The sequence below is a fragment of the Coturnix japonica genome, chromosome 32 (assembly GCF_054131305.1).
Source record: "Coturnix japonica strain WE chromosome 32, WE-NBRP24, whole genome shotgun sequence".
NCBI classification, from domain to species: domain Eukaryota; kingdom Metazoa; phylum Chordata; class Aves; order Galliformes; family Phasianidae; genus Coturnix; species Coturnix japonica.
This window is the reverse complement of record NC_140694.1, coordinates 4,854,336-4,880,814: the sequence shown is the minus strand read 5'-3', so window position 1 is coordinate 4,880,814 and position 26,479 is coordinate 4,854,336. Positions and strand designations below refer to the sequence as shown.

Here is a 26,479-nt window from a genome sequence, read left to right as displayed (position 1 = left end):
TTAGCTAATAGAAACATTTAATGTCTTGTCGTAGGCAAAACCCTTTTTCTCACGCAGCATCCTAGAGTTGTCCTCTCTGTTAGGTTTTTCCCTCTGTAGCTCATTGAATCTTCATTGTGCTCCATGGACTGAGCTGCTCTCCTTGTAGTTCTTCCAGAGCAAAGCCAAGAGATTCACGTCTCTTTTTTTTTATAGCTTTCTGGTAATTCTGAGAGGAGAATGTCTTAGAGAATACATCAGTGAGGAACGCAGCCATGATCTGCAAATCCTGAGTTCAAACACCAGTACTGCTACTCACATTGGTCACGAATGCCTTTTCTCCATCTAAACCTCATACTAACCTATCTCTTATCTTCCAGAGCTGAATATTGGCATTAGCAAACGGCTGAAAAACACTGAAATCCAGGAGGTAGAAGATTGCACTTTTGAATGCATTCTGTTCCATGAAAGCATTGATGAGTTCAAGTGGACACTGAATGGAAGCAGAGTGGAAAGTGGTGGGCGATTTAAAGCTTCTAACGTGGGTTGGTAAGAGACTCTCCTTATCAAAAGTGTGACTCCTACTGACTCTGGGGAAGTCGTTTTTATTGCCCGTGGTCTAACCTCCAAAGCCTCTCTGTCTGTGAAAGGTAATGAGATGGGAGAGAATCTGGGGTCTGATTCCTTCAACTGTCTTCTGATAAGATTGTCATGAGAGCTAACTCATAATATGGTTAAAGTGAATAGCAACCTTCTACTTGAACCTTGAAGCACTGAGAATTTCTCTTAAAAATAAGTAAAAGGAGGAACCATTTTACACAAATGTGAGAACTACCCAAAGCACTGGGGTAGTGTTGGCAATGAGCATCTCACTACAGCTTGTTCCATTACCAGTAAATCAGGAATGATCTGTTGAGGCAACTGTGGGAGCAAATATCCTCTAAGTATAAGCTGAAGGGATGGCCTTCACATCATCTAGCTGTACAACAAATTCCTATCTAGAACATGTGCATCTGAGAGCATCATCTGAGGCTCCCAGTGTGATCAGTGGAGAGAAGGAAGAGGCAGTTTTCAGACATGGTTCATCATCCTCAATGGGGTAGATTTAAGAGAGAATTAATGGTGCCTGGAATTCTATTGTCTGTACTTTACAGATTACTGCTGGCTGTAGGATGGCGTCTGTTGCAAGTGCCTCTCTAACTTATCTCCAGCATGTAGATGCGTGTATTTTGAGAGAGGCATCCTACCCTAAGTGTATGTTACTCAAAAAGCATGTTTTCTTTCAGAAAAACCTACTGAGGTAACAAAACAGCTGGAGGATAAGACAGCAGCAGCAGGGCAGGACATCAGCCTGAGCCGTGAGCTGTCGAAACCAGATGTGAACATCAGGTGGTACAAGGATGGCAAAGCAATCAGAAAAAGCCAGAAGTACGACTTGCAGCAGGAGGGAACTGGGGCCATTCTGATCATCCATGACTCTACCGCCAAGGACAGCGGGGAGTACACCTGTGAGACAGAGGACTCTGAAACAAAAGCCAGGGTCACTGTGCAAGGTGAGTTGAAAAGCACACTGGGGATGGCATGTAGAGAAGTCGAGGTAAATATCTGCAGCCTGTGGGTGATGTTTTTCTCTTCTGTTTCCTTGAGCGGGATCAATTCTTAGTTTTCAGAAAATATGGTGGATTAAAATATTTTAGTTAAAATAATCTCTAAACTGAATGATAAATGGCATGAGAAAGCAAAGCTGAGAACTAAGCTCCAGAAGAGAAAACAAAGTCCAGTATGGCATATTTAGAGACAGGTGAAGAACCCTTGAGCGCACTGAGGAGTACTAGGATACTCTGGAATGTCTCTTGGGCTCCCTACAGCACACATACTTGCTCTGGGGCATGTCTGGATGTCTGTAGAGCTAATTGCGGGGCCCTGAGAAACCTCTGGGGCACATTAGGGGGCACTGGTTTCCATGTGAGTGTTTCCAGGTTCCCAGAAGTCAACAGGGAAGCCTTTGGAGACCCCTTGGGAAGACTCAGTGGGGCCCTAGAGTGATGTAGCAGCTTGTGTTGGTTGCATCTGCTTGGCAGGGAAGCGAGTTCCCTGGTGGGAGCTGACTGACTGGGAGGTGATTCCCTTGGTTTAATTAATTTAATTACCTGGATTATAATTAAATAACACTGTTCAGCGTTCAATCAAGATTATATTTTTCCAAAGTACTGCAGTCGTGCATCTGTAGCAGCTTTCCTAAAATATATCGAGTTTATTCAAAATTCCAGTGATGCTCCTAAAGCACTTGAAGTGCATTTGAGGTGGCGAGTGACAAAACAGCTCTGAGAGAATCATCATCAAATCAGAACATTGGAACGGTAACTAATAGCAGAGATTCTGATAAGAATATTTAAATTTTCAAATTGCCTTTTTCTATAGTTGTATTTCACCAAGTTTCATCAATATGCACACTGAAGAGCTGACTTGCTATGTTTCTTTTTATAAAAAATCATGTGTTACAATTGAGAAAAGAAGGTATAGCATGTAACATCCTCCAAGTAAAGTGCAAAAAACATTTCTTCACAGTTCCAATTAATGTCTTATGTTTTGTTCAGACTCACTAAATGATGTATTTCAGGGTACATCACATGGGAATATAAGAAGATTATTCAGAACAGGAGCTGCAGAGCAAGATGAACAGCATGTGAAGGTAAGGCCGGGAACCAAGGACACAGCTTTTGTGTCACTCAGCCACCTGTGGCAGAGGTCAGGATTTCAGCAGGGATTTCTGCAGACGTTCCTTGAACACCCCCAGGGTGGGTGACTCCACCACCTCCCTGGGCAGTCCATTCCAGTGCCTGGCCACCCTTTCTGAGAAGTAATATTTCCTAATGTCCAGCCTGAACCTCTCCTGCCGCAGCTTGAAAACATTCCCTCTAGTTCTATCAGTAATGACACGAGAGAAGAGGCCGACCCCCAGCTCACTGCAACCTCCCTTCAGGAAGTTATAGAGAGCAATGAGGTCTCCCCTGAGCCACCTCTTCTCCAGGCTGGACATTCCCATCTCCGGCAGCCTCTCCTCATATGGCCCCATTGTGCTCCAGACCCCTCACCAGCTTTGTTGCCCTTCTTTGAACACGTTCCAATGCCTCAGTGTCTTTTTCTCAGTGAGGGGCCACAAACTGGACACAGAATTCGAGTTGTGGCCTCACCAGTGCTGAGTACAGGGGGACAGTCACCTCTCTGCTCCTGCTGGCGTCACTGTTTCTGATGCAAAATGTATGTAAGTGTCACATGTGTGACATCCTTCTTGATGGAGTTCTGTGACTGGAGTTCAATGGATTTGAGAGCTGACTTGAAGCCTGTGGGCATCACCCAGGAGTTGGGGTGAGAGGATGAGGCGTAGGAACAGGAACCTCTTTGGTCGTTATTAACTCCCAACTTTTTGGTCAGGAATCTCTGTGTGTTTCTTTATCATGTAAAGAACAGAGTCATGGTGCAGCTTGTGAATGAATTGATTCACGCCTGCTGATTGGTGCTGTTCTCTACAGGGAGCTGTAATGGAAATGGACACTTGTTGTCCACTGTCCAGCCCCCTCCCGTGTTGGATTTTCTGGGCTTTGAGACACGTCTTCCAGATGCACTTTGTGTTATTTCTGATGTGTTGACCTGTTGAGCTCCAGCCCCAAAGGAGGATTCAAGTACTACCATTGGGAATGTAGTATTTCTTGCTAAACAGAATTCGTGTGCACCCTTGTCTTTCGTCTGCACAAAGGATCTTGTAATCATCTCTGTCTGTGTTTCTCTTAGACCCAGAGATGGAGCAGAGAGGAACACAGACTTGGGTGAATCTTCATTCAGGAGCAGGGACACGTCATGCTCATCTGAGGTGTCTGGCTGACAGCAAGAGCAGAGAGGTAAGTTTCATAGGGTCGCGTGCCCATTTTATTTTATTTTTCATTCATGATGCATAGAGGCGTTCCCCAGACAAAGTGAGCATTTCTCAACTGGACTTTCTAGAAATGAGCTAGGCAGTGAAAATGGGTTTGAAGCATTCCTAAGAGCCCCGCAAGAGAATGCTGAGAGTTAATCTGGCACCCTCCTTTGGAAACATCCATTGTCTGTCAGCTCTTCAGCTGTGCCCTAACACCTCCCATTGCGCTGCCACACCAGGATAGAATTCCAAGCCCACACTGAGTCCTGGAATGTTGTGGTGCCGTGTTGGAATCAGACGTGACCACGTGGTCTTGGCTCCCCGCCTTGTGGGGGGTCATGGTGGACCAGGCTGTTGGCCGTTGGTGATGTCATAAGCGGCTGGAATGAGGGGAGGAGCGGTGCGTTCTGTGTTCCTTTGTGGGTGAGCTAGTGGTCGGAGTGGTTGGTTGTCTTGTTGTTCTTGTGCCTTTTGTGCCGTTAGTTAGTTAGTTTTGTTAGTTAGTTAGTGTTGTTAGTTAGCGTTGTTAGTTAGTTAGCGTTGTTAGTTAGTTACTGTTGTTAGTTAGTGCCGTTAGTTAGTTAGTTCCGTTAGTTAGTTAGTGCCTTTAGTTAGTTAGTGCCGTTAGTTAGTTAGTGCCTTTATTTAGTGGCTTTAGTTAGTATCTTTAGTGCTTTTTCTTCTCACCGTCGTGTGCAGCAGCTTGTAGGTAAGCTGAGCTGACGTGGGATGGATGGGTGGGCAGTGAGGTGTTGAGAACTGCTGGCTGTTTGAGCTCACAGCACCGTATTGCTTACTCTTGACCATCAGACGTAATTTTCCCAGGTACACACGTTCCAAAGGGGGTATCAGTAAAGTTGGCACCTGTCCCGTGCTTCTTCCATTGTCTTTGCTCAGTAGTGGAAGCATTGTAAAGTTGCTGGGCGGACAGGCATCACGTAGCCTGAGACTCAGCATGTCTTGCAGCAAGTGGGTGGGACAGTTGTGCTGTGTGTGTTATTCCATGACAGTCTTAGCCCTGCTCACTGACCTGCTCTTTCTCTCTCCTCTCCTCACCCTCCGCCCACTGCCTCGGTGCAGCTTTTGCTCTCATTTCATCCGAGCAAAGCGACAAGGAACTGCTGCAGATAGCTTGAAGTGATCTCACTGCCAGGTACGTGCCATTTTTTGTCCCCCCGCATGGTTTTGCCGCAGGGTATGCGCGGGTAGCTCTGAAGAAGTCTGTCCATACTGTGCTGTGTGAATAGAGAAAACAGAAGTGTGTTTCTGCTCTGTTCCAGCTGTTCACACTTGCTGTGATGGGTGCTGCGTGCAGTGGGATCAGCCGTGAGCCTGAGTTGGCGGCAACAGAGGTACAGTATGAAGCTCTGGCCGGTCTTTTTTCCCTGTGTTGAGCCATTAGAAGGAGCTGCAGGTGTACTCTCCTGCAGGAAAGAATGGGCCAAAAAGGGCCTGGCCACTTGTCTGTGCCAGTGCCATTGCTGATTAGTCTGGGTAGAGAGAGATGCATCTTTGCATGGCCTGGCAATGCACGCCAGAAAGGGAAATAACTGTGATGAGACGTGCAGCTCCTTCTGAAGTGCTCCTGATAAGGACGGAGCGCATTTGCTGCAGCTTTCTTTGCAGATGTGCTCCTCACTTTGAAATCCTCCTGGTTTGTCCTCATCTTCTGACAACGGCCTGTGCTCTGTTTTGCAGGCTGATAACATGCGGGAGCCGCAGCTGGTGCGTGCTATGTCATCTTTAAACGTACCAGCAATTGCGGCAGCCCATGTTATTAGGAGCCACGTCGCCCAGAGGCCGGATGAGCTCTCTCTGGAGGTAAGCAGTTCCAGGCGTTCCTTGTTGTTGTGCACAGATGTAGTATAGAGTGTGAACGCCTCGGGAATACTCTCATATTTTGTGTCGTAGAAGAAGGCTTTTGTTTTAGCTGTGCTGAAGCTGGGATTGATGTTTCAATCTTTTGCAGGTTGGAGACATCGTGTGCATTGTTGATATGCCACCAAAGGAGATGAGCCCCTTTTGGAGAGGCAAGCGTGGCTTTGAGGTAGGCACACATTTTTGACTAGAGAGCACAGCTTCAGTAGAGTCGGGAATCTCCGGTTGGAGCTGCTCTGCCTGCACAGGATGGCTTCTGGATGCAAACAGTTGCCCTGTGTCGGTGTCAGAGGACCTTCCCTTTGGCTCTGGGCTTGGGCTAATGCCCACCTGTCTTTTTGTTCTTATTACAGGTTGGTTTTTTCCCTGGTGAGTGCGTGGAACTCATCAGGGGAAAACTGCCCGAGTCCATCCTACATTCATTGCCAAAGCCAGGTGCGTATTTTACATTTGACAATGCGGGTTAGTAAAATGGGGTCTGAAGGTGGCTTTCAGGGGGTTCATTAATGCCCGAGTTGAGCAAGCTTAGAAAGAGAACTGCATTAAGCTCCTTGGGCACCTCCAGGGATGGGGAAAATCCGTTCTTGCGTGTCTTTGTTGGGAACATGCTTTCTGTTGTTACGTGTTCTGTTGAATGTGTTGCACTCGGCCTCGTCCAACCGAGCCAGGGCTGAAATGAACTTGTTTTTTTGTTTTGTTGCGCAGAGCCAAAGAAACGGGGCAAGTTCATCTCCTGCCTTCGTTCCCTGTTGAAGGCCTGCCCCAGGAGAGCGAAGCAGCCTGAGCCTCCAACATTCTCGGGATCCATGTCCCTGCTTGACATCGTTGAGAGGTATTTAGCCAACAGGAATTGAGGGCTGAGCTGTAGGAATGGAAGCATCCTCTGCTGTTTGAAACAGAGCGCTTTTCTAAGCTGTGTTTCAGCAGAAACCAGGCATTGCCAGGAACAGGCAACTATTGGCAAGGGTTCGGTGCAGCTCTTCCCTCACCCTGCACCACGACTGACAGCATGCTCTGTTTTCTCTGCAGAATGAGTTCTCCCAGTAAGAGGGCAGAGTCAGCAGCTTGCAGTTGGCGTTCCTGCTTCTGCCTGGGCAAACCATCCCCTGTGGCCAAACGCCAACTGCAGAGCAGTGCCAGGGAGCCCTCTGAAGCTGAAGTCTTGGTCCTGGCAGGTAAGCATGCAAATCCAGCTTTCAAAACACTGCTTGTCAGCAACACAGGTAGAATTCATGCTTTCAGTGGGCTTGTACATCCTTCTGGCATTCAAGCCTGTGCCTGACATCTTCAGTTGACCCCTGTCTTTCCCAAATGAGTCTCTTGTCAACACAAGAGCTGGACCTGCACGAGGATCACTTTCAAGACAGTGACACTGTTGCTAGAAGCCTATTTGCTTCTGCCCACCATCACTGCATAGCCAAATGTCAAGAACCTGTTTCATGATTCATCTTGTGAAACTTTGACACTAACTGCTGTGCGTCTACTCCTTCCTAGGTGACCCGAGCCCTTGTATATCTCCAAGACGCCAGGCATGTTACGATGCAGCATCCTGTGATTCCATCAATGAAGAACTGTTACTAAGCACAGGATGCTGCAGTTCAGATGAAAGCCTTCCGTATAACATCAGTTATAAAGAGAAGAATGCCATCATCGTTGAAGCTCTTGTTCATCCCATACCTGTTGAAGCTGCTGACCTGAGCCTGCCAGACTCCTCAGGCACCAGCCTGAACCGAGTGCCTTTCGAGGACAGCCCAGCCCAAGCACAGCACGAGTGCCCCGACAGCAGCACAACCATGCAGGCTCAGGTCAGCATTACAGAGGAGAAGCCAAACATCTTGGAGGGGGAGGTAGAATCAGGCCAAGAGTCCCAGGCTCCGGGCAACAGCACGACTTCTGAGACACTCTCGTCAGACAACAGAGAATGAGTCCCATCTTTCCTCCAGACCTCACACCCCCTCCTTTTTCCTATTGAATAAAGGCACGCTCGTGCTCAATCAACGCCTTGACTGAATTCTGAGTTTTCATTCGCAGAGATTGGGATGAGTACAAGAAACAGCAAGACAGCTCAGCTTGCAACGCTCTGGCTGTGGGGTGCGTGCAGGGACACTGTAACCATACAGGGAAAGGCTTCCACTGCTTCCTCAAGCTGTAGTCCAGCCCTGCTACTGCTCTGTGGCACAAAGCCCTGAGGGATGTTCCATATTGTTAACCTAAGTGAAGCCAGCTTCATGCACTGTGTTTTGTTGTTGCTGGGTGAGAGGGGGATGCACGTTGGTGAGAAGATGAGCATTGCTGGATCTGCCACGAGTGTCCCTTCTGCCTCTAAGAATACGTCCTAAGTAGGATGTGAACACTGCTGGCACTTCCTCATTGCACGTGCTTGGAGGATCTTCAGTTCTTGCACATTTCAGGATGTCTGTCAGTGACTACGAGGAAATTCTCAAGTACTAGGAATTCCATGAAACAGTTGGAACGGGTAAGTGTCATCTTTGTACAGAAACAGCACGCCTAACAGTCTGTCTCACCACTCTAGAATTAATCTGAGAATAGATTAACAGCTCTTGTCAGTTCTCTAAGTCAGGTTTCATTTGTATAAATTTGAAATTTGTTTTTTAAACCAGTTGGAAATTGTAATGTTATATTAGAGAAGAATTCACACTCAACTTTAAGCATCTGTGTTTTGATTTGTAGGTGGTTTTGCCAAGGTAAAACTCGGGCGGCATCTTCTTACTGGTGAAAAAGTTGCACTAAAAATCATGGAGAAAGTTACTGTAGTGGTAAGCCAAAAGGCATTTAAATATGATAATATCTTCTGTTGGAGTTGTGGAGTTCTCAAGAACACGGGGGCAGGTGGGATGGTACATACGAATGCAGCCTACTGGTCCCATTGCCTTTTGAAAGATGCTGTAGAGCTGGAAAAAGTTTAACAGAGCACCACAAATCTTGTTGCTGGTTGTTCAGAGGGCAGAATTCTCTGGCTTTAAAATGGAGGAAGTTATTACATCATTACATTACATTACATTATTGTTACATTATTACAGCAACTTTACCAAAATGCCAATGAAAATGCTGAATGTTTTACTTTTCATTTTTCACAGCTCTGTTTCAGAATTTCTATGGGAGTGATGTCAGTCATTGCTGAGTTGATGTTGAATTGTGTACTGTCCCATATGTGCTTGTTCTGTTCCACAGCAGTCAGATGTGGTACCTGGTATGTCACAGTAGTTAGCGATTTCATCGCTTGCTTTTATGGTCTCTTAAGGATGACTTGCCTCATGCTAAAACAGAAATTGATGCCATGAAGAACTGAAGTCATCAACATGTTTGCCCATTGGATCACGTAAGAGAGACATCAAAGAAATATTTATAGTCATAGAGGTAAGAAATAGTTTCTGCTTTCTGTGCTGTCTTTCTTACTTATCTTTCTCTGATACTCTCTAAATGCATTTTCAGATAACCTTATCTTACAGGGAAGCTGTTTGATTGCATTGTTTCTAAGGACCGCCTTTTGGAAGAGGAAGCTCCAGTCTTTTTTTGACAGACTGTTTCAGCAATTGCTTCTGTTCACAGTCAGGGTTATGCCCAGAGACCTCAAACCAGTGAGCCTGAACTGCAGTCAGTCTTCCATAAATAATAATGAATGTGTTTTTATTTTTCTGTTGGCAGAGAGAGTTACAGTACTCCACTCCATTCCAGTGGATTGCAGGAGAGAACTGAAGGGGGGAGAAGTAACACAAAGTAGAACACATGGGTTGAGATAGAATTATGTACTGAGATAGAGAAAAGGATAATAGTTATGATGAATGCAAAAGCAATTGCTCACCACCTACCAATCAGTGTCCAGTTAGCCTCCTAGTAGTGGAAGAGATTTACATGAAGTTCTACCCCCTTCAAAACTCCTTCCACAATATGTCATATAGTATGGAATATCCTTTGGCCAGTTTAAGTCAGCTGTCCTAGTTCTGTTCCTTCTCACTTCCTTGGGCTCTCAGCTGAGATTGACTGTGGCTCTGTACAACGCTGCCTGGCAGCAACTGTAAGAATCACTGCGCTATCTCCATTGCTTCTCTAGAATGAAAACGTAGTATTATATCAGACACTGAAGAAGATAATTCAGTCCCAGCTGAAACTCAGACAATAACTTGTGCTTAGGATTCTTTCCCTACAGGAAATGTTAGATATTTATTGCTATGTGGTACTGTGTTCTGTAGCTGAGCTGGATTTTGTTATCCTTGAAGAAGTATCTTCCTCTGAAAGGGGAGTAAAACATGATGCTCCTAATGAGCGGAGCAGAGACACAGATCTGATCTGAGTGTTGGTTTCACATTTTTGTGATGCTCTTTGCTGCAGTTTGTATCTCGAGAGAAGCCCTTGTGGTGTCAGTCTGTTGTGTAACCTGCTCTAGTTTTGTGCCTCAAGGAAGAGTGATCCTTTAAACAAATGGTGGCTATACAGAGGGTATGGGGTGAGATGCATTCCTCTGGCCCCATCCAATGGATTTTCTGTCACTGAAGTCTTGAAGCACAGGTTAGGTACTGGAAGGCTTGAATATTTCCTCACCAATAGGTTAGAGCTTGGCATTTTGTAAGCTGCTGGTATCACTCAGTAAAGCAAATCATTACAGCACGAGCATTTTCCTAGGCATCTTATGAAATCCCTCTATCTAAGGAACCTTTCCCCTCTGAAAAATGAATCATTGTCTGTATGTTTTAGAAGCAACTGGCTTCCAGCTGAGAAGCTGATGGATTTATGGGCTTGGACAGGAACTGGGTGTGGAGGTGACTTGTAGAGATTTGTGCCTGAACCTGCTGCTCTGGGAATCGTGAGACCAAGTTTCTCAAGAGCTTTTCCCACTCTCATCATCACTTTCTGCGAGGGATGAGGCTGCATGTTCTCTCTGGGTAATATGTTCAGTGCTTGGAAAGCTATTTCCTTCTATCTAGTCTGCTGTTTAGGTGTATGACTGTTTCCTGTCACAATCCCATCGTGACCTGCTGGCCAGAGCCTCAGTCAATCTTCATACGCACCCCCTCTCCCCACCCCGTAGGCATTGAGAAGCTGCCATGAGGTTCCTCTGCACCCTGAACAAACATCTTTCTCCCCAGCTTCTCTTCTCTGAGTGGGAGCTTCAGCCCCCTGCACAGGCTGGATGTCATCCACAGAGTTTGTTTCAGGTTGTTATCCTTCCTGGCCAAAAACCAGATACAGTATTGTAGATGTGGTGCAATGAGTGTTGAAGCAGGAATGACTTGTCCTGGTCTGGTTGTGCTGCTTTTTAATGCAGCTGATGATCTTGTTGTACTTCTTTTCTGTCAGAGCACACTGCTGGCTTGCATTCAGCCTGTGGTCTCTCACCACTTGTCCTCCTAGTCCCCAGGTCCTTTCCAACAGATACAAGCTAGTATTTCCCACCTGGGATATTGGAAGATGGGAACTTGCCAGCAGTCAGTGAAGACCTCTGAGACAGCGAGAGCGAGCGAGTTTTGAGTAGACTGGGAACCACTGTCCACAGCAGGAAAGAAGAGAAGAGAAAAGATGTTTCCTTGGGCATTTGGGTGGAAATCATTCCTGACTGCTTTCTCATCCACCGGGAAAATCTGCTGATTGACAATTTGAAGCTGATAGACTTTGGACTCTGTGCAAAGCCAAAGGTAAGAGGATGTGTTAAATCAAATACAATGTGCCCCCAAGTAATGCATGTTTGACCACCGTATGCAACAGGGGCTTGTCCAAACAAACTCCTTAAAATCAAGCTGTTTCTGTGGCTGACATGTCATTGCATCTTGTTTGGATTGGCCTGAACTGTATGAGAGTGGTTAACAGATTGCTCAGAAGCACAGGTAGATTATTTTCTCTAGCTAGACTCCCTGTTTTCATAGTCTAAGCTGTAGATAATCTTGTAGGTATATCACCTGTCTTATGCAAGGGTCTGTAATAGGAGCATGGGGTTGGTGTGCCTAAGGAACCCTCTAAGGAACTGCATGTAGGATGAGATTGTGGATAGAATAAAATGACTTTTGCAGGTGACGTACAAATCCTGTGATTGCATATGCTTGAACTGAATTGTTTCTTGATCTTCAAACTGATTTCCAGAATCCTTTATTAACATGTAAGATGGGTGCTGGTAAGAAAGAATGGGAAGACTGCCTTACTGATTCCAAGAGAATTACTTGTCCTCAAATGATTTTTCCTGGCCAAAGTTAGAGCCTCTCACAGGTAATCGAGACCAACAGGCTGTTGTTGCACAATCAACAGGCACAATCTAGATGATCAGCTGAGGAAAATAAAGCATCATGCCAAGGGTACTAGATAAGTGAGCAGCTTGAGATCTGCACACTTATGTGATACTCATGGTCTTAGACAATATTTGTTTAGTGAGGTCACATTGAATGAAAACAAAATCTAAGATTAATGAAAATATACAAAGGAGAAGAAGCCTCTGAGGCTTCTGAAGTGTTATGACCAGAAGACATAAACTCTGTATTTGAAAGAGCAATTTGCTCTGTTAATTATCCATCATTTTTGTGCAGTCTGTTTTGTCAGACTTGTCTTTAGCTTCCAAGTTGTATGTGAAGACTTGTTTGCACTGTAATGCACAATGTACGAAAAATTGAGAGATGAAAATGTGAAGAGTTTTTCTATCTTTGATTTCATGTCTGGAATTTTGGAACCCACTACTTGCAGTTGTTAATCTGTCCAAACTGGTCTGGTTTGCAATGCCCTCATACTTCTTGAAAAGCTCTGCTGTTAAAGGCAGAACAATTCCTACAAGTGCCATGGCCCCACTGTTGTTCTAATTCTTGTTTCTTTGTTTTCCACACGCTGCTTTTCAAGCCTCCTTTTTCTTTACAGTCCAAGTGAGAATTGCACTGTGAGGTGTCTGAACCTTGTTGTGCCTCTACATAAAGAGAACAGCAGCAAAGCCTGACAGGTGACTGTGCTGACAGCTCTCGTAGCCAGTAACACGTAACTGTGCTAAATCCCTTGTGATGGCTTTGATTTAATTTTTGCCAGTGAAATCCTTGTAAAAGGAACTGCAGCAGTGTGATGAGCTAAGGTGAAGATGCTGGTTTTAGTAGTGCTCTAAGCTGAGTGGAAGGGCAATTGAATGAGGGTTATATGCTTTCTGTGGACAATAAGGTTGTGGTGCTGTTGGGGTGGGTCCAGAGGAGGGGCCACTGTGATGATCAGAGGGTTGGAGCAGCTCTCCTATGAGGAAAGGCTGGATTGTGGCTCTGGGCAGCCTGGTCTGGTGGTTGGCGACCCTGCACATAGCAGGGGGTTGGAACTGGATGATCTTTGAGATCCTTTTCAACCCAGGCCATTCTATGGCTGTACAGTTCCATACTGGAACAAATATAAAATGCTAACTATGTAAAACATGGAGTCAAACCTGTGTGATTTGTCCACACCAGGAGGTGATTAGAAAACAATTTTTTAAGCTACAAAGCTGCTTGCATGAAAGGAAAAGAAAATAAAACTACAAGAAAAAGGGAAAACCATTCTTCCTGAAAATAGGAAGAATAATGGACCTGACATGAAATTTGGGTGAAGCTGCCTGATTTTATGAAGCTATTCCCATTATTTTCTTGGTGCTGTGTTTCCCAAATGAGTGGTTTCTGGCTGTGCTGCAGCACCAGTCTGCATGTGAACATCAGCTCTATTCACCATCTGGGAAGATTAGGACTTCCCTTCTCCCAGCAGCACCACTGAATTACAGTTACTCAGTGGTTAAACAAAGGAATCCTTAAAGAAGGGTTTACAGCTGTCGTGTTATCTGAAGTGCTTGGGGCATTCTGATGCTATTAAGCTCTATGTATTAACAAGTTCAAAAAGAAAAGGTAGGCATCTGATTGTTGTGACAGTTTCTAAGTGATTTGGAAAGCTGTACCACCCAACCACTCCTTCTATTTGATGGAGGTGACAAAGCTCAGTTTAATTTCTGACTGCTGTTTAAATCCTGAAGCTGGAGCTGGTTCCTGGAGCAGAAAAAGCTCAGAAGCTGTCCCTCCTACAAGCAGGCACCTCTGAGCAAAATATGACATCTCGATTTCTGATGGTAAGGTCAGGAGATCTGATTCCAGCGTCTAGCTTTCGGCTTCATGCTATGTTAGTGGGACCTTTGGCATCTAGCACTAACCAACAGCAACTGACAGGCTGGTAACAGTGCACCCCAAAACAGTTATGTGTCTATTTATGTTATGAGGGAAAATTGCATTGCATTGAGATTTCCTATTTTTACACTTTGCAGATCTAACTCGCTGCTGGAAGAATACTGTACGCCTTGTTCACACCATTTTCAATGAGCTGGATGAGTCTGTTGTTGGCATTTTAATACCATTGACCAGGCAGGCAATATGTATGGAGTATTTGGCTCTCTCTACAGTCATGAATGTTTGAGTATCTTCAACGTGTGGCTCATTGCTTCCATTTCAGGCTGCCCAGAGAAGCTGTGGGTGCCTGTCCTTGGTGTTGAAGGCGAGGTTGGATGGGTGATGGGCAGCCTGAGCTGGTTAGTGGGCAGCCAGCCCATGGCAGGGTGTTTAGAACTGGATGATCTTGAAGGTTTCTTCCAACCCAAGCCCTCCCGTGATCCTATGATTCTGTGATTTCATTCAGGTTTATTAAGATGAGATGAGTTCTCCTAAATGCGCTGTTCTCCATATGATTATAATTGGAGTCTAGATGGATGACTTAAACCAGACTCCAAACTTTTTGATGGCCAAAATGAAATGAAATCAATCCTTTACTGTGTCAGTAGTCTGTAACTAGAGCCCATCAGGTAATTCCCAGCCTCCTGCCTGTATCAGTGGCTGCACACAGTGAAAAAGTCTGATGGGATTTTAACCTCTAAAATGTTCCAAAGCAACCAGAGGGTGAATATATTCACTATGCAAATACCTGCAGGAATAAGCTTGTCATGTATGTCCTCAGGTACCACAGTAGTTAATGGTGGGACTCAGTAGGTCATGCTGAAAGTTGAGTCTGCTGATCTTGAAGGTCTTTTCCAGCCTACATGACCTTATGCTAATATTTCTGTATTTATTTCTGTTCAGCTCCCAGAAAACCTCCCACCCAGCCCCCAGCTGACCCCGTGGTGAAAAATAAAACAGAAACCTCAGTGACACTGGCATGGTCCCCTCCGAAGATGCAACGCCCCATTCCAATCGATGGCTACATTGTGGAAGGCAATAAACTAACTGGCTTCACGTGGGTGAGGTGCCACGAGTCTCATGTCCCCGTCCCAGAGTTCACGGTGAGCAATCTGTCTGAAGAGGCTGATGATCAGTTCCGAGTGTCTGCAGTCAATGCGCATGGACAGAGCCCGTCTCTGGAATTCCCAGGGAGCGTGCACCTTGGTAAGCACAAAAACCCCAATGGAAATGGGTCAGTGTGAGCTGAGCAGCTGTGTTGGTTCCCTAAAGATGTTTCATTTGACTTTAAGGATAGTAGTGCATTAACACACCAAAGGCTTTCCTTTATTACTAGTTCTCCTGTCAACCTCCAGCTACCACTAAAGTGATACAAGTTCTGTTTCTGTGAGAGAGACATGAATATCCTTATCTTTTGATATCTCACATGTGCAAGAGGCAGAACTTTCAGTAACAGATCTTAAGCATAGAAGTGCTTCTTCCAGCACTCATGAAAAGGGAGAAGTAGAAATGTACCTATGATTTAATCTTCCATCTCTAAATGAGATACCAGACTTGCATCTAAAGAGCATTAAGACATCCATGTTGTTCTTCCTCAGAACCAGTCCTGGCTGTGAAATCCTTCCTAACAGCTGGTGAAGCTGTACCTGGAGGGGATGCCATGTTTACTACTGATCTTACAACAATGTGTTGCAGCACTTGGTACCTCAGTGGTAAAGTCTTACAGGAAAGCGAGACCTGCATCATCAAGAGAACCCAAACTACTCACAGCCTAATCATAAAGAACATCACCAAGAATGATGGTGGAGCAGAAGTGAAATTTGTTGCCGAAAATGTTGATGTCAGCACCAAGATGAGAGTGAGAGGTATTTTCTTTGATCCTTCTCCTTTCCTCTTACAGTCAAGGCATAGTTGCTGTGATCTGATGATTAGAACTGGGGCTGCAGGCATTCACTGCCTGTACCAAATACCTGAAATTGCATCCCATGGACTGATGTGAGTCCTGGTAATGACCTATACATGATAGCACTGAGTGTAGGGTAAGCCAGTCTACCCAGCTGCTTGGTATCTGAACCAGATTGCTTCATGCCAGCTGATGAATGTCTGCAGTTCACAGCTATTGGCCAGTGCATTCAGTCACCAGGTTTACCACTGCATCACCATAGAGCAGTACTTTCAGCTCCAGGTTCAGACAGCCTTTCTGATTGCACTGGAATAGTTTAGAAGTAGGGGAGCAATCATTCCAATAATATCTCTATCAATCAGCTTTGCATGACAAAATAGAACAAATAAACATTCATGATGGGAGGACCTGTTTTTCATTGGGTGGAAACCTCTGCAGAAGCATGTTTAGAGCATTATTAATCAGTAGAAGGAGATGTTTGGTTGATTTTTACTTAGTAAATCCGGCAAGAAGACCAAATGAAATATCTTGAATTGCTCAGCAGTGACACAATGATGAGTGCAGGAACAGAAGGTGATACTTTTTCAGAGATGTTGCAGCAAACATTGACCACGTTAGCCTGATATCAATTGAACTAACGAGGCCTTTGCTCCTGACAGGTGCTGCAGTGAGATTTACCAATAAGAGCAAAGATGTAGAAAAGATCTCCGCTCGGCTGCGTGAGGAAGCCAAACTGCAGGCTGAGCTTTCAGACACAGGCGCTACTGTGGAGTGGATGAAGGATGGGAAGGAGCTCAAGGCCAGTGAAAAATAGGAACTGCACATTGTGGGGAAGAAACACACCCTGAAAATTCACAACGTCTCAATGGATGATGCTGTAAGTTGTCAGTGCATCTGTGAGGGGGATAAAATGCATGAGTTTTCATGATGAGGCTCTTCATCATCTTCTGCTGGCTTGTCACCCTTGTTGATCCATGGAGAAACAAGAAAGGCCTAGAGTAGTGTATGCACTTTGGCATTGGAGAGCTTACTTAATTGCTTCTTCTCAAAGAACAAACTCCAGAGAGTCATGGAGACATCTCCAAACAGAATTGAATAATGGGACTAAATTGATGGAGAGCAGAACTTCCTGCCACGGCTTGTCAGCTAGTCTTAATTTTGCTTTTCTTCTCTCTGTCATGTTAGCATAATATTTCATACTGGCAGGTCTGCCCAAAGAATTAAATGAATTAGCTGATGGACGTTTCCATGTGCTTTGCACTGTAATGTGACTATCAAATGAGTAATCAGTGCTGTTATTTTAAAATCTGTGTTGGCAAGCTGTAAGACAAACAGCTGCTGTTGGTAGCTTGGTTACTGCAGAATCAGCTTTTGTGTATCTCATAGATAGGGAAGAGACCCTTAAGGGTCAGCTAGTTGGACTCCCTTGCAATGAACAGGGGCACCGCAGCTCCATCAGGTGCTCTGAGCCCTGTCCATCCTGACTTTGAACATCCTCAGGCTCACAAATCTTATACCTATGCCACACACTCGCAGTATTTCACCATTCAGCATCACCACTTGTATCTTCTCTTGCTGTAAACCAGAGCTAGCTGGTAAATCATCTGCTGTGCGGATCAGCTGTGTCTCTCCAATGGGCATCACGTGGCTGCTGGGAGGCTCTGAAGAGCTGCAGCCAGAGGTGTGTCACCCGCTGGGCCTCGTGCCTAAAGGAGCCCACAGGAAAGTGTTGTTGCAGTTTGTCATGCACTGCACTGCCATGAGACTTGACGTGACAGACATCCTCTGACACGTGAGCTCCTGCATCCAGGCAGGACATCTGAGACGTCTCCTTCAGCCTGACGTGGCTGCAGTTTCACACTGGTTTTACTAAGGAAGGAGAAGGCACGTGGATGAAACTCTTTTCCTGCTCTTCCTGGCATTAGCTCATAGTACAAGTAGAGCACTGTCAGGTCAAGCCTGGAGGAGTAATGCTTGTCACTGACCTGTTCCTGTTCAGGGTGGAGCTGGAGGGTAAAATAACACAAGAAATTGTCATTGAAATTCAATATCTGTGAAATTCAGCTGGCTGCATTCACAGAACCTGGCGTTAAGATCTGGTTTCTGGTTTCTATCTTGAACCTCTTTTCCATAACCCAGTCCTCATTTATGAACTGAAGCTCTACTGAAAACCTTTTGCTGTGTATGCTCATGCTGCAGTGCAGCGCTTGTGACCTGTAACAGCACATTCACATTCCTCTGATCACAGGCTCCTTAAGGTTGATTAATACCCTCTAGTCCAACTGCTCACCCATCACCACCATGATGCTCACCATCAGCAGGCTAAAAACTCAGCAGAGATGATAGATCAAGCCCAACACTGGATTTGGGATGGCTAGAGATTCCTAAGATATTGAAGGGTTGCTTGCAGGTGGTGTTGGCTCAGGTATTCACCCTGCATCCCACCTCCCGTTCTGTTTGGTTGAGAATCATGCATTCTGCAATTTCACTTTGTAATTCAAAGCCCCTTTCTTTATCTGTTGAAAAACTGATCTAAAACAAGCCAAGAAGACTCCGTTGGAACTGGTGGATGCAGAACAAAGGCATCCCCAAAGGACAAGTTGCACTGTTTGATGAACATTATTGGATGAGAGTTAAGCTAAGATTTAAAAAGTTCTGGGGCTGTCTCTGAGCATCAAATACAGAGGAAGCCTGCATGATTCCCTGAGAATGGATACCTCCTACTTTGGTGTAGGGTGAAGGGAACACTAGCAGTAACTCCTATCACAAAATGTCACGTGGCTCAGACAAAAATGCCATCAAGAGGGGGCTTAATTAGGAGCAACAAATGGTCACAAGATGGTCTTAGGGCAGGGAAGTAATCTACGTATGTGACATTGATTGATGCTATTAGTTCTTAACAGCTTGACTCTAGAGGGGCTGTTCTTCTTTGGTCACCTAGTTTTAAAAGAATAGATGGCTCCTGTCTATTACAATTTTTAACTCATTATTTGTTCACTGATGCCATAAATGTGCCTGGCATAGCAATTGGCCTTGGTATATCCAGTGACTGAAAGCAACAGTTGTTGCTGTAAGAAATGCAATACTAAGCTAGGTCTGCCTGTAGCTGACAGCCATCAGCTTGCTCCTCAGGCAGGTTCTGTCTGGATGGAATGAAGGGCATGAAATACTGATGTGCTCATCAAACGCTGCTTGTTAGCTTAGAGACAAGGTGTTGAATAGGTTTGTTCATGCATTGAAAACACGTTACTTAGCTGCCTTCATTTTAGCTACAGAAGAACACGTGCAGAATGCAGAATTGATTAAAAGAAATAAGAACTGTCTGCATAGAACTTACTCTTTCCTTACACAGGAGAATCAAGCACACGTTTGTATGTGAGTACCTCTAGAGGTGAAACTCGATCACCCAAATGTAATGAGCAGAGACATTACAATCAGTTCTAACTGTATCTTCATGCTGTGCTGAATAAGCCTGAGTCAGGATGTAAACCACTTTCTCTTTTTTTCTTCAGATGAAGCCATTAATGTTGTCAACAAGCCCAAAATGACTCCAGAAATATCAGTCAGTCCTTCTGAAGACCTGGAGCTGGTGTGTGAGGTGTCAGCTGCAAGCGGAGCTGTCGTATGGAAGAAAGATCAAACAGAGGTGAAGCAGGACCAGAGGACAACCATCATCTCCCAGGGGACGCACCGCAACCTCATGGTCAAAAATGTGACCCTGAAAGACCAAGGGAGCTACAGCTGTGAAACAAAAGATGACAAAGCAACATTCCAAGTGAAAGTCAGAGGTGAGAAAATGCTTGGAATCCCAGAGATAAAGGAACGCTTCATTTGGTGTGTCTTGCATTTGGAGGATCAACTGACAGCCTCTCTGGTGCAAAACATTTTGGCTATAGGACTTTCTTGGTCATCTAGTATCATAGCAACACTTTTCTACATGTGATTTACATCCAGGAATGAATTACTGCAACAAAGGGGAGTACAGCTGCGAGGCTGCTGGCTAGAAACTCACCTTCAAGATTCATGTAACTGGTAGGAAACACGTTTTGGTTGATATTCTTTGATTATTCCCTAGTCTGGCTGTGGAAATGTCTGTGTGAACGTGTCCTCTTTATTCTGCCATGAAACTGTTTTGAGAAGGATGAAAAGAAATGCTTACAAACGTGCAGCTAAAATGATTATTTGTTTTTAACAATATTTCATCCAGCACTTCCCCTACAATTACTTTTATCATCAGCTGTCCATGGATGTCCAACTGTGATTTGTACAATGTGCAACACTGCTCTACCAGTTGATATTTCAACAGTACTATTTACACAGACGTCCTTTTCTGCTCCAAATCCACACCAGCCATGGGAGAGGGAGTAGGTGAGCATCTTCCTCCATTAGCTTGATCTAAATCTGACAGCTTCATCCAATCCAGGGCTTCTCCAAGACCTTTGAAAATTCTGTTACTGTTGAGGAGACAGCAGGCTTCTGGGCTTAGGTTAGAATATGGTGCCCTGTTGATGGGTCCTGAGAGTGTCCCAGCCTTACATGGAGAAAACCATCACTGCTCTTAAGATGTTTTGCAAGCAGGTAAAACTTGATTGAAGTGTGGCAGTGATGCTTTCTGAGATCTCTGGCCCCTAGTTTTTCTAGGCTTTTTGTTTGCCTCTTAAGATACAGTGAGCTGCTCTTAATTGTGGCTGTGTCCTTTGCCACGAGCATACCTCTGAGCACACAGTTATTTTGAGCTCCTCTTCTTCCAGTGGCTCGGATGAGCAATTCTGAGAGATATGCAGAATGGGGATGGCTGTGCTGCTGCTTCCTATTCTGTCTTAGCTGTGGTTTTCCCTTGCAGGGCACAGTTCTCTGCCTGGGCCCAAGTCTGTGTGGGTCTCTCCATCCACAAAGCTGCTCACCGTGCAGGAGGCACAGGCTGAGAGGAGAGGCCAGAGCAGCTCTCCTGTTGCAACACGGAGCAGCAAGATACAAGTGGAGGAAGGGCCTGCAGCTGTACTGAGGAACTTCAACGCAATCATTGATTTTCCATCTGAAAGATAAAGAAAGAGGAATTCCCTTTCCAGCCCCTACCATCATTGTTCGGATGATTTTTATTGGTTTATTTTTTGTCCATTATATCTTTGAGGATTCAACTAACACACAGTTGCCCTATGGCCTCAGTGGAGCCACACAAGGTGCCTTTCCTTCCTGGTTGGGCAGGCAGTCACAAGATGCAGAAAGCCATGCTGGCGTCTATCCTGTTCTGTGCTGGCTGTACATGGAAATCTTGGGGTTTTCCAGATTTCAGGGCCATGTGCCTGAAACCAATTGTGCTTCTCCTGTAAGCAGAGCTGTTGGTCAGACTTGCTGGCACTAGAAATTAAAGGTGGCAGTGAGCTGAGGCCGAGGAGGTGTTAATGTAAGAGTCAGGGATGCTTTTGAGCTTCCCTTATAACTGTACGGTTCCTCAGAAAGCAGTTACGCCTGCCAGCTCCTTTCCTGTCCGGCTGTGGAGCCTTTGCTCACATGCTCCGAATCTTGCTTGAAATCATTGAGAGGAATGTAGCCAGCAGGACTTGAGGGCTGAGCTGTAGGAATGGAAGCATCCTCTGCTGTTTGAAACAGAGGGTGTTTCTAGGCTGTGTTTCAGCAGAAAGCAGGCAGTGCCAGGAATGGGCAACTGTCATCAAGGGCTCGGTGCAGCTCATCACTCACCCTGCACCACGACTGACAGCATGCTCTGTTTTCTCTCTCCAGACTGAGTTCTCCCAGTAAGAGGGCAGAGTCACCAGCTGGCAGTTGGCGTTCCTGCTTCTGCCTGGGCAAACCATCCCCTGTGGCCAAACACCAACTGCAGAGCAGTGCCAGGGAGCCCTCTGATGCAGAAGTCGTGGTCCTGGCAGGTAAGGGTGCAAATCCAGCTTTCAAAACACTGCTTGTCAGCAACACAGGTAGAATTCATGCTTTCAGTGGGCTTGTACCTCCTTCTGGCATTCAAGCCCGTGCCTGACATCTTTGGTTGACTCCTGTCTTTCCCAGATGAGTCTCACAAGCTGCTTTAAACCTGCTTGACAGGCAGCACCAAGCCTTTGCCTCCTTGGACAGTGAAAGTTTGACGCTAAATGCTGTGTATCTACTCTTTCCAGGTGAATCGATCCCTTGCCAATACAGGAACCCACCAGCAAGTTGCAATGATGCACGTTGTGCTTCCATCAATGGAGTGCAGTTAGGATGCATGAGTCACTGCAGTTCCAAGGACAGCCTTCCACGTGACAGCAATGATGGAGAGAAGGATGTTTGACCTATTCAGTTTTGGGCCCCTCCATGCAAGAAAACCTTGCGGTTCTGGAACGTCTTCAGCTACGAAGGTAGTGAGGGGTCTGGAGCACAAACCTTACGAGGAGCTGCTGAGGGAACTAGGATTGTTCAGCTTGGAAAAGAGCAGGCTCAGGGGAGACCTTATAACTCTCTATAACGTCCTGAAGGGAGGTTGTAGTGAGCTGGGGTTTGGCCTCTTCTCTCGTGTGATCAGTTATAGATCTAGAGGGAATGGTTTTAAGCTGTGCCAGGAAAGATTCAGGCTGGACATTAGGAAATATTACTTCCCCTAAAGGGTATTCAGGCATTGGATAGCACTGCCCAGGGAGGTGGTGGAGTCACCGACCATGGGAGTGCTCAAGAAACGTTTGGATGTTGTGTTGAGAGGTATGATTTTTCCGGGAAGTATTGGTAATGGTTGGACCAGATGATTTTGTAGGTCTTCTCCAACCTTGATAATTCTGTGATTCTGAGCTGAGAAACTTTTCTTGCTCAAGTCCAGCTTCCAAGCTTAACCACCTACAATGAAGTTGATGTCGTTTTTCTGGTAGCCCTCAAGACAGTGTCCGCATTTACCCAAAATCAGGAGGTAACCAGCTGCAGTGAAGTGAGCAATTTCAGTGCCTATTTCTGATGGTGGCAATGAGTTCAGAGGTCACACTTAATTGACGGTGCCTGTTTCCATTCTGACAAAGGATGTAGTTGCAGCTGACTTCCCGAGGCTGCCATACGTGGTGGTGACGCAGCCTTGGGCTTCTGCGTTTGCATGACTCCCACCTTTCCTTTCTGTGTCTTGCAGGTCAGCTGGTGCTGGAAGCGGCCGGTATCTGAGTAGAAATGAAGGTGAGTGCAGGAGCAGCTGCTGAGGGGAGGAAGGAAGTCCATGCTAATGAGCTCTGAAGCATCTGCAGGTCCAGTACGAAAGGAGGCAGCAGTGATGCAGGGGGCTCCCCAGCAGGAAGCTGGCTGATCCAAATGCTTGCTGAGAGTTTGGAAGCCCAAGCCCTTATGGTCTCTGTAAGGGTGGCTAGTAAAAAGATGTTAACCAAGATGGTGGTAAATAGTCAAAGATTATTAGCAAAGGAAAACTGACCAATGTTGGTGCCTTGACCAGAAAGCTGAGGCAGTCTCAACTGGGGAGCAGTCTCCAAGAGATTCTGCCTTAGTGGTGGTCAGCCTTTAAATGAGGTGAGGTCTCAGAAGAGGTGCAGTCGAGGTCCACCCCTTCTGGGAGCACAGCTAGATTACTCTCACCTGTGCTCCCGCAGCTGGCCCAACACTTGCCTCAGCTGATTAATCAGAGGTTCAAGCTGTGATTTCCCATACAGTCTCTAAGCTGAAGGCAGCATCTCCTTGATCTGATGGTGGTGTGCCTGAGTGAGGGAGTGATCCAAGCTGGATGCAAAAGAGTCATCTTAATTTCTCTGCTATTTTACTTCAGATGACACCTATTGGGTGTTGGTTTCTTAAAATTTGGATCTAGGAGGTGGCCTCTCCCTTTGCTTCTGGTGAAAGCACAGATGTGCAGCAGGAGTAGAAGACAAAGAGGTTTTCTTGGTGACAGCAACACCAATTATTTGATTCAAATGTAGAACTGTGATGAAGATGGTGAAGAACAGATGCGCCTCAAAGACATGCTTGATCACATAAGGAATGAGCATGTGATCCAAGACAGTCAGCGTGGCTTTAGCAGGGGAAGGCCATGCCTAACCAATCTGGTGCTCTTCTATGATGGAGTGACGGCATTTGTGGACAAAAGGAAGGAAACTGATGTCATTGACCTGGACTTGAGCAAGATCTTTTACATGGCCCTCCACCACATCCTTATCTCTAAACTGGAGGGATGTGGATTTGACAGGTGGACCACCTCGTGGATAAGGGATTGGTTGAAAGGCCACAGACAGAGGGTGGTGATTCATGGTTCTGTGTCCAGGTGGAGGCCAATAACAAGTGGTGTCATCCAGGAGTCTGTCTTGGGACCAGTGCTTTTTTACATGGTTATCAGTGACACCAATGATGCAATGGAGTGCACCCTCTGCTGTTTGCTGAGTGGTGCGGCTGATGCAGTGGAAGGAAGGGATGCCATTCAGAGGGAGCTCAACCGAGAGGTTGGCCTAGGTGAATCTAATGAGGTTGAACACAGTAAAGTGCAAGGTTTTGCACTTGGGCTGGAGGAATCCCAGGCATCTGTACAGCCTGGGAGGAGCAGTCCTTAAGAGAAGCCCCGCAGAGAAGGACCTGGGGGTCCTGGTGGATGAAAAACAGAACGTGAGCCATCAGCGTGCTCTTGCAGCTCAGAGAGCAAATGGTCCCCTGGGCTCCATCAGAAGAGGGGATGGCCAGCAGGGACAGGGAGGTGATTGATCTTCATGATCCTTGAGGTCCCTTCCAGCCCGGGCCATTCTATGATTCTGTGATTACACTCGCTGTCAGAAATAACGGCAGCTGTACAGAAGCTTGTTTTTTCTTTCTTTTTCTGGCTTTGAAGGAGAAGGGGTGGAGGAAGGGGAGACCCACTGGTCATTTGTCACCTCATGAACAGGATGGATTCTGCATTGACTGTGAAAAACCTGGGCTTGTAGCATGGGCATGTTTCAGGCTGGACTCTTCTTTTGCTGCTTGGTTTCCTTTTGTCTACAGGGAGACAGCTGTCTAAAGGTGTGTTTTCAAACCCACTCTCCAAAACCATGTTTCATTGTTGCAGGTGGTTCAGTGAGCTCTTGCAGTGCAGATGCTGTAGTTTGCTGTAGAATCTGAATGGTTTCTGTTCCTAGGGGAGGACTGGGAGGAGGTAGTGAGAAGAGAATTCAATGCCTAAGGGGAGGGGAGATCGGGGATTGGTGGGAGAGGGAGCCAATAGGAGGGAGAGAGGAGTTGGGCGCAGGGTGATGGTAACACCCCTTTGTGATGTCATAATGCCCCTTTGTGACGCCATAATGCTTCTTTGTGATGTCATAATGCCCTTTGTGATGTCATAATGCTCCTTTCTGACATCATGATGCCCCTTTCTGACGTCACGATGCCCGTTTGTGATGTCATAATGCCTCTTTGTGACGTCATAACAATCCTTTGTGATGTCATGATGCCCCTTTGTGATGTCATGATGCCCCTTTGTGACGTCATAATGCTTATTTGTGATGTCATAATGCCCCTTTTTGACATTATAGTGCCCCTTTGTGACATCATAATGCTTATTTGTGACGTCATAATGCCCATTTGTGACATCATATCACCCCTTTGTGATGTCATACTGCCCCATATGAAGTCCAGGCAGAGTCAAAACTTATGGACCTGCACGAGGATCACTTTCAAGACAGTGGCTCTGTTGCTTCAAGCTTATTTGCTTCGTCCTGCCGCCACTCTATTACCAAGTATCAGCAACCTCTTGCATGATTCAACTTGCAAACGTTTGACACTAACCCTTGTGTTTCTGTGCCTTCCTAGATAATTCGAGCCCTTGTCAACCCCAAAGATCCAAACCAAGTAGTGATGTGCAGTGTGTTTCCATCAATGGAGAGTTCTTATTAAGCACAAATCGCTGCAATTCGGATGACAGCCTTCCACATGGTAACAGTGATGGACACAAGGGGCTCATCCACGTTCATGCTCTCATATCTCCTGGCTCTGCTGAAGCTCCTGACCTGAGCCTGCCAGACACAGCAGTCACCTGCCTGGATTGTGACCCAGCGCCTTTGCAGTGCTGCCCATCCCAAGCACAGCCCGAGTGTCCCAGCAGCAGCACCACCATGCAGGAGCAGGGCAGCATCAGTGAGGTGAAGCTGAGCATCTTAGATGGGGACTTAGAGTCAGGCTGCCAGTCCCAGGCACCAGGCAGCAGCACCAGCTCTGAGCCACTCACATCTTGACAAGAGGAGTCCCATCTTCACCCTTGACCTCTCAAGCCCTCCTGTCTTTTATTGAATAAAGTCACTCTCATGCTCAGTCATCGCCTTGACTGCATTCCGAGTCTTCAATCACAGGGATTGGGATGAATGCAACAAACAGCAAGGCAGCTCAGCTTGCAACACTCTGGCTGTGGGGTTCGTGCAGGCAGAGCTCTGGGTTCCCATTTTGCCTGGCTTTGGGATGTCTGCAGCAAGATCTCTACCATTTTGTATGGGAGCAAATAATCTCTAGCATCCAGGTTGCTGCTCATGATATATCCCAGTCTTCCTGGCTGTCACTTTGTGATACTTTTCAATGCCTTTTGATACTCTTTGATGCCTTGGCTGCTCCCTAACACCTCTGTCCTCCTGCCATGTTGACTCATGTCTCCCACTTTGAAGCTGGCTTTGCAGATCATCTCCAGCCCTGTCATCATCACGCTGCAGCAGGAGGTGCTCACCT

General features: G+C 46.0%; 2 long non-coding RNA genes across 3 annotated transcripts; both read left to right on the top strand.

Annotated features, from left to right (window-relative positions):
• The first annotated feature begins 8,463 nt into the window (after positions 1–8,463).
• On the top strand, positions 8,464–10,782 carry LOC146755553 (uncharacterized). The gene is made up of 3 exons (XR_014938033.1): positions 8,464–8,550; positions 9,036–9,151; positions 10,487–10,782. It is a non-coding gene; the product is annotated as an uncharacterized LOC146755553 (long non-coding RNA).
• A 10,357-nt stretch (positions 10,783–21,139) lies between these two features.
• Positions 21,140–25,687, top strand: LOC146755552 (uncharacterized). Of its 2 annotated transcripts, XR_014938032.1 has the most exons (5): positions 21,140–21,717; positions 21,961–22,182; positions 22,932–22,975; positions 24,621–24,790; positions 25,577–25,687. It is a non-coding gene; the product is annotated as an uncharacterized LOC146755552 (long non-coding RNA). The 2 variants fall into 2 exon arrangements; XR_014938031.1 differs by lacking the exon at positions 24,621–24,790.
• Positions 25,688–26,479: the final 792 nt, after the last annotated feature.